This window comes from Colius striatus, chromosome 2, assembly GCF_028858725.1.
Source record: "Colius striatus isolate bColStr4 chromosome 2, bColStr4.1.hap1, whole genome shotgun sequence".
In the NCBI taxonomy this organism is placed as follows: Eukaryota; Metazoa; Chordata; class Aves; order Coliiformes; family Coliidae; genus Colius; species Colius striatus.
In genome coordinates, this window is record NC_084760.1 from 29,266,961 (window position 1) to 29,279,745 (window position 12,785).

Genomic DNA, 12,785 nt, shown 5'->3' on the forward strand with positions numbered 1-12,785 from the left:
TTACCTTGTCACCGCCAAAGAGCTACAATTAAATTGCCCCTTAAAGTACTGACAAGTGACGAAAGGGGTTTCAGTGAAGGTCATGAGTATCTAAGAATTTTATTCCTTTGAGCACTGCTGTAATTCCTAATTTGCCACAAAGAAATCGCAAGACAAATATCCTCTATAACTCAGCAGTCTTCCCACAGAATTATTAAATTACTGGGGCACAGTTAGCATTAAACCTGTAATATTAAGACATATTGTATGACACCACAAGTTTACACACTAAAACTGTTCCGTGTCCTCAGTTATATTTCTTTCTTGGCCAGCAGTACCTATAAAAAGAGAGGAAAGCCCTCCTAAATGCATCAGAATTTTCTTTTTGAAAGAGCACAGATTTTTTTCTCCTGAGAAAGACATGATTTGTATCAATCATATGAAGGGAGGATGGGTACTGTCTAACAAAGGTTTGACTGTGTATCCATTAACAGAAAATGGAATGAATGTACCTCTTGTGCCGATATTAATCTGAGCAAAGTATTTTAGCCTTTTTCTTTCATTAATCAGGAAAAAATCTTATCAACAGAGGTCACAGAATTTGATTTTCAGGGTTTAAATGGACACTTTCATATGAACCTCATTTTTTAAAGCCCTCATCTTTCTCACTATGTGGCAAAGGTAGACCACATTCCTAGAAAAAAGTGTCAAAATTTATTTACTTATATCTCACTTAAATGAGTGAAAGTATTCATTATATATATTGATTTTTTTAATGTGTATGAGTCCTTGAAATATTAAAAATTTATTTTACTCATTTGTGGGAAAGAGAATTTTTATTTGTATTTTCAGACATTCATTGTGAGAATGATTTGCATTTAAATTATAGTTTGAATTCAAAACTGAAAGGCAGATAGAAGATATAAAAGTATTAAGCAAGAGGACAAGAGAAATCTTTTTGTCTGAGATTTTTAAATAATGTGTGTGGAGGGTGGGGACAACAGCTTTCTATGTTCTAGAGAGCCCCAAAGGAAAACTGAACATTGGGACACTAATTACTGAGTTTCCTGAAAATGAAGCACTCTGCTTCAGGAGTCGAATGCACATTCATTGACTTCAATGTGAATAGTCTGAAATACTGGACTTTTTCTCTCCTGGACTTGGTGAGCTGCAGTAGTCCTGTGGCTAGGGAGCATGGTGCAACTGTTATTAAGAGTCTGAATACCCATTCTACATTATAGTCTGCATTATGTTTTCTTTCTAAAAAGAAAGAAATAGTCATATTCAAAACTTTTTTTTTTTTTCCCCACAGTCTTCAAATGGTAAAGGTCTTTCTAAGTCAAAGGCTACAATTTAAGACAGTTCACTTTTGGAGGGCTACCTCCACCATTGATTTATAAAGACAGGCTTTAGATTGGAAGAAGTCTCTGGATGTCATCCAGCTTCATATCTTTTCCAAACAGGGACAATTTTAGTCATGTTACTCAGGACTTGAGTCCTGAGTTTTTAATATCTTTGAGGACAGAAATTTCACAACCACTCTCATTAACCTATTCTAGTATTTGACTCAATTGTTGTGAAGTTTTTTTCCCCAATATTTAAGATTATTTTGTTGCAACTTGTGTCAATTACCCCTTCTTTTAATGAACATTTCTGAGAGGAGTCTGACTATATCTACTCTAAACACAGCCCTCTCTTAAGCACCTGTACTGACTTTGACATTCACACAGTATTTGTGCTGTACTTCTCTAGACACCTGAGTGTTGGGTAGTCCTTCAGAGATACCACTATGAGCCTATTTTGTCCTTACAGGCCAACTTGCAATCACTCATTTTGAATTCTCATGGTTTCCAAATTCTTTCACAGTGTTAGAGAGTATCAGAACAAGTCATTTAATATTGCTGCAAAGCAGAGATGTAGTTTGAGGCTGCTAGATGAGACACAAGATACTACATCCCAAAAGCAAGATGAGGAAACCTGTACTTTCAAAACCCTTGTGACTTGTTGCTTTCCCTGATAAGTACTAACTGAGCTGTCCCAAACTCAGCCAAATGACACTCACAAAGCCAACTGATGTAACCTCAGTCATGTCCTCTCATGTCCTCTGAGTCACTCCTGCAATGGGTAGGGATTTGATCACAATATCACAGTAGAATATTTTTGGTATAAGAAACAACAAGAATGTAAGAAATTAATGTTCTGGAGAGCTGTTTATTGTACCTAAAGCCAAACAGTAGCTTCATCTTTGCTTTTCAGTCAATCAGATTATCCTCTTTACAATACACTGTTAGACTCTTAGGGCCACCCTTGGAATAAACTAGAACTTTACTTTAGAGCATAATTTATTTCTCGTGTCTCATACATAGGACAAGTGATACTTCTCTCCAAATGTGACTACTCTTAATTTCAAAATTCTACTCATTAACTTGAAATAATGAGGTGTAATGAATTTTCATAGGAGATTTTATCTATACTTATTAATTTACCATGAAATGCCACTGATATTGCTGCATTTTGAGTTAACAACATAAGACAGAATCAAATGGAAGGCTGATAAAACTTCTGTTTGCCATCTGAGGCTTGAATATTATGTTTAAAGAGTAACATGGTCCATATAAATGGGAGTTCAGTATATAGCTTACTGGCTATATCATGGAGAACTGAGTGGTTCCATGGATGTAATTGTACTACTAACACGGGTCATCATTTTTCCCTGTGTATTTTTAAAAAAGGTGTTTCTGTGCTTAGTAGAAACTGAATGACTGAATGTCCTCACTTCCAGTGGTTATTGTGAGACTCTCAAATCTTTACTTAGATTAGGATCAAAGGAAAAGCTCTGATTATAACTCATTCAGTTTTCACCATTGTCTTTCATAAAATATTTCAGTCACTAATCATGACATGTTGGACTACATGAGACTACTTAGTTTGGAATGTTCTCTCCTTCTTAATTGCAACTTTACGTATTATTTCTTTTGTAACAGTTTCTGTAAAGAGCAGTGACTGATTAAAATGTTTCAATTAAAATTTGTTTTATGAAACAAAGATTGCAGAAAATTCTGTGATGTGCTGAATTTATCTAATGAGTGTGTTCAAAATATAAAAATGTGAGTAGATGCATTGCAGAGAAGAAGGATGACAAGAAGGAACAAATGTATTTGTAACACTTTATCTGCTTTTTTTTCCCTTTTTGTCAAGATAGATTTCCCTTGGGATTTCTAGTAAGTAGAGATATGGAAGTCACTTCTGGTCTTCAGAATTTAACAGCATTTTAAATTCTGTAACTGTTTTTCACATTCTAATTAAATCACTTAATTTCATCAGACTAAATTCTTCATATGGTATAAAGTTACTGGGTTTGAACACATTTACAAAACAATTCTAATTAAAAAATTGATGTCTATAATGGTGTATTCTTGCTTGTACAAATCAAATAATAATAATAATGAACCATTACTGTATATCTTTTTCTTGTCTGTAATAACAAAAGTACATGTACTGCAACAGAAATGCCAAATATAATGCTGACATTATTTTATATATATATATATATATATATATATATATACACATACTATAAAGCTTAGTCCTAACAAGGGCTCTTTGTTCTATTTTCTTAATTCTCTACCTGATTATTTTTTTATTCTAATGAATGTTTATCAATGTTACAGAAGATTTTGGATTCTATCAGATAGAATTAAAAGACGGGAGTCTCCTTGAGAGAGCAATTACCTTTCTCTTGGGAGCTCTGAGTATAGAAGCTAGTCAGATAGACCTGAAAAGGGTCTCCTGGAGGTTTTTAAAGTTGGGGTTGGATTTTTTTCCATACAGTTTGCAAAAAAAGAAAACTAGTCTAGAAATTTATTTTTTTCTGCACAGGCAGCAACACTGTCAGAATTTTGAAAAACACATGATATGTCACATAACATTTCCCTCATGAAGTAAGGGAAATGTGAAAATATATGACAGTCAGATACAAGGTATTATCACAGGTACTATCAGAGCATAAACAAATACATTTTTCTATCAACAATACCTATATTGAACCTTTGGGTTCAGCTCAACTTCTCAAAGCCTTAAAAAGCTTTTCTGAATACTGATTTGAGATCTAAATGACTTTTCATGTGGGCTTCATTTATGCCTCTTTGCTATCTACCAAAATCTTTCACAAAGGTGTTTTTGTTCACTGGAAATATTAGGAGTAAATCCAGGTTTACCTGCAGACTTGGGTACTAGTGTATTGAAAAGGAGGACCTCACTATTCATCTCTTGTCTCACAAGTTTCCTTTGTTAGAATAAAAAAGAAAAAATTTTCAAAATTAGCAAAATGCCCAATCATGCAACAAAGCAGTAAGCAGTCCATACTTCACACATAAACAGCTTACATTCTCAACACAGGGAAATTCAGCAAATACTGTAACTCATTTCTGTTAAAATCAAGATTGCATTAACCTTTCTTTTCCTTTCTACAGTATCCTATAGTACCAGAATCCTTATAATAAATCCTGACTTTTGCAATCTCTTCCTGCCACACTTCAGTTTTCCTACATTTGTACAAGGCTCGGACACCATTATTCCCTGTTAGTTTCTTTAAAGAAAACCAATTTAAAACAGCTCCACCTTGGTTTGGGGGTAAAGATATTCAAGATCATGTCTCATTATACAGAAACTGAACAGCAGATGCCCTTACTTGTCAGGGCCACACCAGTTGTTTGATTAGAGGTTCGTGGCTGACACTGTGATGAACTGGAACTCAAGGAAGGACTTTGGCTTGGACCCTGATTTATTTCTGACTCTGATGCTCAAAACAATGCACACTGGCATGCTTGAATAGCAATGTTGATTTCAAACGCAGATATGAATAATTTCAAATTAATTAGAGGATTTGGGGTTTTTGGCCATTGCTTGCTGCTATTTTATATGTTCTTATGGAAGACTGTGGGGTGGTTGGGGAAGCTTAAAGGGAGGGTGAAGACATAAGCACTAGATGAAAACACTGAACATATGCTTGCAAAGTCACTGGGAAAAGTAGAAAGCTCCAGTGCTGCAAAGGGGATTTAGATTCATAAACAAACACCATCCACTGAATTTTGCTGCATTTGGAAAATAAAGTTTCTTGCATATTTGAATATAAACAGTAGTGCATTTGAGCTACCACACTCCATGATCATTTTTTCTCACTAATGACATTACACTTAACTGTTCAGCACAAAGCATTATATTAATATTGCTATGAAACACAGATTGATTTTACTCAATTTTGAATGAAAAAGTCAAAAAAAGAGAAAACACTGCTGAGATGAAATACATGTACTAAATGAAATAATGTCTCTGTAAATAACACTTTAACAAATGCTGCTTGTAGGGAAAACCATAATGACAGAGCTGTAAGAGAATGATCTGCTTGGACCTAGCCTTTGAAATTGAATATCTTGAGCAATGCACTTCTCCAGCAATTTCATGCATTTTCTCAGCTAATCTCACATCACCAATATCAAGCTTGTCATATTGATTTTTAAAGGGGAGGTAAAAAAATGGGAAGGTAGCTTGCCTTTGTCAATCCCAAATATGGTTGCCGGGCAACTTGGTGACCTGACTTGGGATGGATTGTTACAGTGACCGGACTAAATATATCCAAATCACTTGTGAATTAGTAAAGAAAATAATAGCAATGTTGAATTATTTCTGTAATAATAAATATTATGTTCCCAAGATATAAAGAACAATATATACAAAGCCTTTGTGTTAAAAAAGGCAGAGAATATTCTTTGTGGCAGTTAAAAATGGATAATCATCTAAAAGAAGAGGAATGGTCTATCTGACATTGCAAGTTTTTAATTCACATTGTTTCCATTTAGAGTACTAAATTTGTGATATATAATTAATTTACTATACTTTTTTTTTTATAAATACAGACTGTTTCTTGCATATACTGTTCCAGAGAGCTGAGTAGAATAGATGTGTGCAGATAAGCTAAGTTCTAAAAAAAATATTTTAAATGTAAGATTTATTTGACAAATATTTATCTTCTTTTTTCTGTAAGTATTTATTTGCATTTTCAGACAATGGTGCTAAACTTAGAAAAGATATATAAAAATATTTTCTAATTGTTTTTTTTTTCTTTTTACTACAGTGAAAGCCTGCCTTCAGTCATTTTTCATTCTGTTATTTCCTAATCATACTGATAATAGGTGAAATCAGGTGAATTTTGCTGAAATACCAACTGAAATAATTCAAAATTTTATAGATCAAGCAAATCAACAGTGTTTGACTTTCTCTTTGCACCAAGTGCAAGTAAAACGAACGTACTCAGCTCTGTTTCCAGCAATGTCTTGTTCTGAAAAACTTGATGTTTTCATGGTTTTCAAATAATTGTGATATAAAAGGGCAACTCTGAAATGAAGCATCTCAGAAAAAGATGATTCCCACTGAAAGGTATACAAAACAGTGAAAATATAGAAGAGTTTATGAAAAATTTTAAGCTGGATGTACTTTGCAATTCCATTAATTTATAGAGGACTTGATAAGATTATGGCTGCTGTGTGAGACAAAACACTTTGAGGAAAGCACGCTGAAGGATGCAAAATATACCACTCCTGAACTCAGTTAGAAATTGTCATGTAAGACCATTTCAGACTGAAGTGAGTAGCTTTTCCATCATGGGCTTTCTATAGTGAGAATTTAATATAAAAATATCTGCTTTAGAAAGACATATGGAACTCAGAGTGATAATTTATTACATGACACAAAACCAGTACGTGAAGCTGCACATCTTGAGGTGAAAAAAAAGAGGCTTTGGATTTAGGTGAAAGTACCATAGTTGATTACATCATTTTGTACTAATGCACATCTCAGATGTTGGCAGGCATTGGAAAACTGCTTGAACACAGCAGGCAATTCTTCATTAGGAAACACCAATGCACAATATTCTGTAAACCTATAGTTGATACATTAGTCTAAAAGTAACAAAACTTCTATTAGTGAAAAATAACAGGAGTAGGAGTGTATGGAAGCTTGGTGTCACTAAATCTCAGTAGAACAGTGTTTCTCATTTCATACCTGATTGCCCACAAGCAATTGAGATTAAGATGAAGGTTAAGCAAAACTGTCTAAATGGAGGATGAAGATGATTCCATGGTTTAATGCAAGAATCATTAAGATGACAATGAAGTGCTTAGGATAGACCTCAGTGGATTGTACTGAGAAGGAATTATCAGAAAATAGATGGGTTCTACAGGGAAAGATTCTGGGGACAATGGTTTTTAATATTGCAGTGACTAACTCACTGCTACAAGGAACACCCTATCTAATGAGTGAAGGAGAGATCATGATCAAAATGGTGGCCTAATCTTTTCTTTGGTACGATCTGATGGACCACTCTCAAAAATAGAGCTTGACCACTTTGTGGGCTAGTGCAATGGAAATGTGGTGAAACATTACAGAAGAAAATTAAAAAGTCAAACTTTTGCAGACCAAGTACAAGAAAAACTCCCATTTCCAATTTTGAGTGAAAACAAAGCAAATAACAAAAAACCTCAAAATACAAAGACTACAAAATTAGTTGGCAAATTAAAATTAAAAGAAGTTTCATAACATGTCCATGATTTTCAGTAAACTTTCAAAGGCAATGGTGGGATCTAAATTGTTTTGAGTGGAAGCTTGATATATCTATACATAGGATTGTATGACACATTGTGAGTGATGTTCAAAATAAAAACTTCAAGATGAGACTTTCTGATATTCTTGAAATTGAGTTTGAAGAAATATTATCAACATTTTTTAGACATATATTCATGCTGAAATGACTATCTACTTCAAGTCATACATAGGAAAGTAAAGTGAAGGAAATTGTATTTTTCTCTTTCCACAAATCTTGATTTCTTTCCTCGGACACAATAGGAATTAGCCTCAAGACTGTATGCTGGGTAGAGTGTTCTGAAGTGCCTCACAATACTGAGGAGCTTACATTTAGCTGGTGACTCCTTCCAGCTCTCAGTGTTGAAGTGATTGCCAGATGCTGGAACAGGAAACTATTTTCTGGGTCACAGTCTTAGGAACAATTTTTTCTCTTCAGTATCATAGGATGTAGCGCATGTGCTCAATCGTATCTGCTGTTCTTCTGTGACACACTGAGATTTTTGGATTTTTATCCTTCTATTGAAGGATAGAAGCTTGTAAGGATACAAGTTTGTAAGTCAGTTTCCTAGACGAATTTTTCCTGACTCTATTTAAAGCTTGAAAGTCTTTTAGTAACGTCTGAGTCTAGAAACTTTCCTTTTAAAATTTTTCTGCATTAAGGAGTCAAAATCACAAAGGTCAATTAAATAATTTCAGTTTCTTTCTGGAAATTATTTCTTTTCTTTATTCCTGTGGAGAGTTCAATAATGATCTGGCATTTGCTTAACAAGACAATATCCTTTTTGTTCACAGGTTTTTTTCAGAAATTAATGGTCTACAAAAGATAATGAGCCCAGTGAATCTTATTAACACAAGTTACAGCTGACTGACAAGTAAGTACAAGTAAGACAAGTAGACTGTCGTGTAATCTAATCAGGGTGTTATAATTCAATTAACTATTGATTTTTAGTTACCAATACCATATTCCAACTGTTGCAGAAAAACATTAAATATCTACAAAGCTTTATGTTTAATGCAAATTATAACAGTCCCAGACATTATTGAACTCAGACATTATAGAAATGCATTTTATGTTAATCAAAACATTGTTGATTTTCATATATAACTAGCTATGAACTATACTGAACTTTCTTCTAGTTGATCAAACTAATTGCACTTGGAAATAAAGCAAAGACTATTTGCTGTTTATTTAACACCTGTGTAAGTCTGATGCTTTATCATTTGGCACTTGTACAATCATTTGTACCTATGTAAAATGAATACAAAACAGGCATGAAGCCTTATTTTCCAGACTGTTGATTTATCTACCCCTTTGGACTTGCGTAGATGAGTGCACAAATGGGAAAGTGTGTTTCTCTCAGGCATGAAGAGAGAGTCATGAGTCCAATTACAAATGCTAGGCTGAATTGCCAGATGCACTGCTACTTCAATGAGTCTCAAGCCACTCTAACAATTAGTTTGTACCAGGGGTTTAGAAAGAGAAAGGTGAGAGAAAATTTCTCCCATTTTCTCAGCCACAGATTTATTAATTTCTCATTGATGGCAGTAATCAAGCAGTCAGACTGGTGGAGGCATTGATGCTTTACTCCAGACTCTTGCCACAGCTGTTATAAGAGAGAGAAGTATATTTTTGTGCTATAAGAGAAGCTGTGTCTAGTTTTTTTCCAGCAATGGAGATTGACAGTATAATAGATTTTTTTTTCTAGTAGTACGAATGTCTACCACACAGGGGTCTCTGAGATGGGTTACATCAGAAGCTTCAGAATGTCAGTCTTCTACCTGACAAATCTATCAATCAACTTAAGTGATTGTAGCTTGCCAATTTGCCTATATACCAGTTATATTAATAGCCTGTAAGGACCAGCCAATAATCTAAGTAATTCAAGTCAAGAACCTTTTATGACTATCACACACAATTTACATGTACAGAATAGTATGTCAAAATGACTTTGCAAAAAGAAAAGGCATTGCAGAGAATTACTTTTTAATGATACTGTTTACTGCATTTCTTGTTCCAATATGGCCCAAGCCCAGGCAATTTGTTTTGTCACTGGCACTGCCGGAAGACACAGACGGCAAGTTAAATGTAATAAGCAGTCTGCCTACTTTTGGGAAAGTAATACATTATCTCATTCTCACAAATGGGTGCCTATCACCAGCCCCTGTGTGTAACCATTTTAACATGTGTAGCGTCTTGAGTGAAGAATGCTTCTTGTATATAATCTTAACACATAAGCAGTTTTTCCGTATGACTAAATTTTGCTCTTTTCTGAATCCTTTTCTAAGGGATATATCCCCATAACAGATGTAAGTAGTACAAATAGGACAGCTTTCTACAGCTTTGATTTTTCTAGCTTGAGTGACAGTGAAGAACTGGTGGCAGGAGCATCTGTTATATCCCATAAAAGGCCTGCTAGCCATGTTCTCTGATTGCTAGCCCATGCACAGAATCATAAAATCATAGAATTGTTTCAGCTGGAAGAGACATTTAAGATCAGAGTGTGGTCTTTGTCCCAGCTCTATCAACCACTAGACCATTTCCCTAAGTACAACATCCAACTGTCTTTTAAACACCTCCAGGAATGGTGACTTCACCACCCCCTGGGCAGTTATTTTACAGATTTGTTCCCTCAGATAAATATATACAAAGTAGCTAGGATATGTCTGTAGATTTTACAGTTTCACTGCAACTTCCCTGTAGAGCTTTTCATTGATATTGTCTAGGATGAGGTACGATTTTTCAATGGAAGAGTAGGGAGCAAGAGAGAGATACACTTTACCATTCACTGGCTGACACTGTCTTTAAGAATACATACACATATTTTGGAGTAATGATGGAATATAAACCTTCATTCAATCTTATTTGTTTTATTCAATATATGCCTCCAAACAGAACATGTGAAATAATGAGGCAGTGTGGAAATAAATACTAAAAGTGTCTTTTAGTACAGTGAGGTGTAGAAGCATCCTTACACCTACTGTGATGGCCCTGCAAAATGTTGCACTATTGATAATGTTGACAATAGTCAGTGGTTGAAAATGTTGACAATGATCAGCGTGCAGTCACAACACTCAATGAAAAAAACTTTATTACACAAATAGTCAAATCTTGTAGAAGGCAAGCTCTATTTAAGAATATAATCATAGAATCATAGAATGGTAGGGGTTGGAAGGGACCTTTAGAGATCATCTAGTCTGACCCTTCTGGAGAAGCAAATTCACCTAGATCAGATTGCATAGGAACATGTCCAGGTAGGTCTTCAAGACCTTCAAGGAAAGAGACTCCACAATCCCCCTGGGCAGCCTGTGCCAGGGCTCCCTCACCCTCACAGTGAAATAGGTTTTTCTTATATTTAAGTGGAACTTTTTGTGTTCCAGCTTCATCCCATTACCCCTGGTCCTGTTGCTAGCCACTATAGAAAAAAAAAAAAGATGTCCCAACCTCCTGACACCCACCCTTTAGATATTTATAAATGTTAATAAGATCCCCCCTCAATCTCCTCTTCCTGAGACTAAACAGGCCCAGTTCCTGCAGCCTTTCCTCGTATGAAAGATGTTCCAGTCCCTTGATCATCTTGGTGGTCCTGTGCTGGACTCTCTCTAGAAGTTCCCTGTCCCTCTTGAGCTGAGGAGCCCAGAACTGGACACAGGACTCCAGATGAGGCCTCACCAGGGCAGAGTAGAGGGGCAGCAGAACCTCCCTCGACCTGCTGGCCACTCTTCTTGATGCATCCCAGGATGCCATTGGCTGCCTTGCCCACGAGGGGACATTGATGGCTCATGGTTAGTTTATTATCAATCAGGACTCCCAGGTCTCTCTCTGCAGAGCTGCTCTTCAGCAGTTCAACCCCCAGCCTGTACTGGTGTGTGGGGTTGTTCCTTCCCAGATGCAGGACTCTGCACTTGTCCTTGTTGAACCTCATGAGGTTCCTCTCTGCCCAACTCTCAAACCGGTCGAGATCCTGCTGAATGGCAGCACAGCCTTCTGGGGAATCAGCCAGTCCTCCCAGTTTGGTGTCATCAGACAACTTGCTGAGGGTACACAGGCCTCCAACTCGATTCTGTGCCATTGATCACCACCCTCTGCGCTCTGTCATTCAGCCAGCTCTCGATCCTCCTCACTGTCCACTCATCCAAGTCACACTGCCTGAGCTTTCTGATGAGGATATTATGGGAGACAGTATCAAAAGCCTTGCTGAAATCAAGGTAGATGACATCCACTGCTCTTCCCTCATCTAGTCAGCCGGTTATGCACTCAATATATAATATAATAGCAACACATTATAGCATAGATCATATATATGCTTTTATCATATAGGAAAAAACCCTGATGAAATCAGGCTCTTTAATTCTTCATACACTTTGATTTTATGTGTACCTGAGTTGATTAATAAATTAAAAATCACAATGCTGAGTGCTGAGAACTGTAACCTCAAAGACAGTCAGACATCGCAACAGTCTTCACTGAATCAATCCTTTGCCTGCCACTTCAGTGAATTGTCCAGGCTCTAAGTACAATCTGGATGTTTGTGAAGGGGACCAACTTGACCGAAAAGGTACCCGAGTTGATCAGAAATGGAGAAAAAAGGAACAAGGTTTATACTAGCAGGGAAAATATTTATCTTTATTGCCTATAACTTGCCTTGGAATCCAGGTCCAAGACAATGAGTTTGGATTCCCTGACACTGGAAAAGCAGATGTGCATGGTTTGCAGGCGGTATACACTCCAGTATGTTTTTTTTAATGGCAACAGTCAAGACCAGTACAGTGTTATCTAGCATGCAAGACACTTCTGTACACAAAAAGAGCATAAGTTCTTGAAGTAGGATGGTGGGAACTACCTGAGGCATTCCTGCTCTCTTGTGTGGATTTACCTTAATCTTACCAGGATAATATTTAAGTTCCTTAACTAAGAATGCAAAGGGAGGCACCACAACTCAATAAATAAATAAAAATGAGCAAAAAAAAAGGAGGGAAAGATCTGCTTTCTGTCTCCCTATCACAGAAGTAACCACTAAAATTACCTGTCTTCTTATACAGGGTTTATTTGCAGAATCACCTCAAACCTTTTGTCAGAGAAGGCAGAATGCTATGGCACCATGACTAAAGCTAAACCTGTTAAATCTGATATTTCTAAGTGATGGCCCTGCAAAGATTGTCCTTCAGCA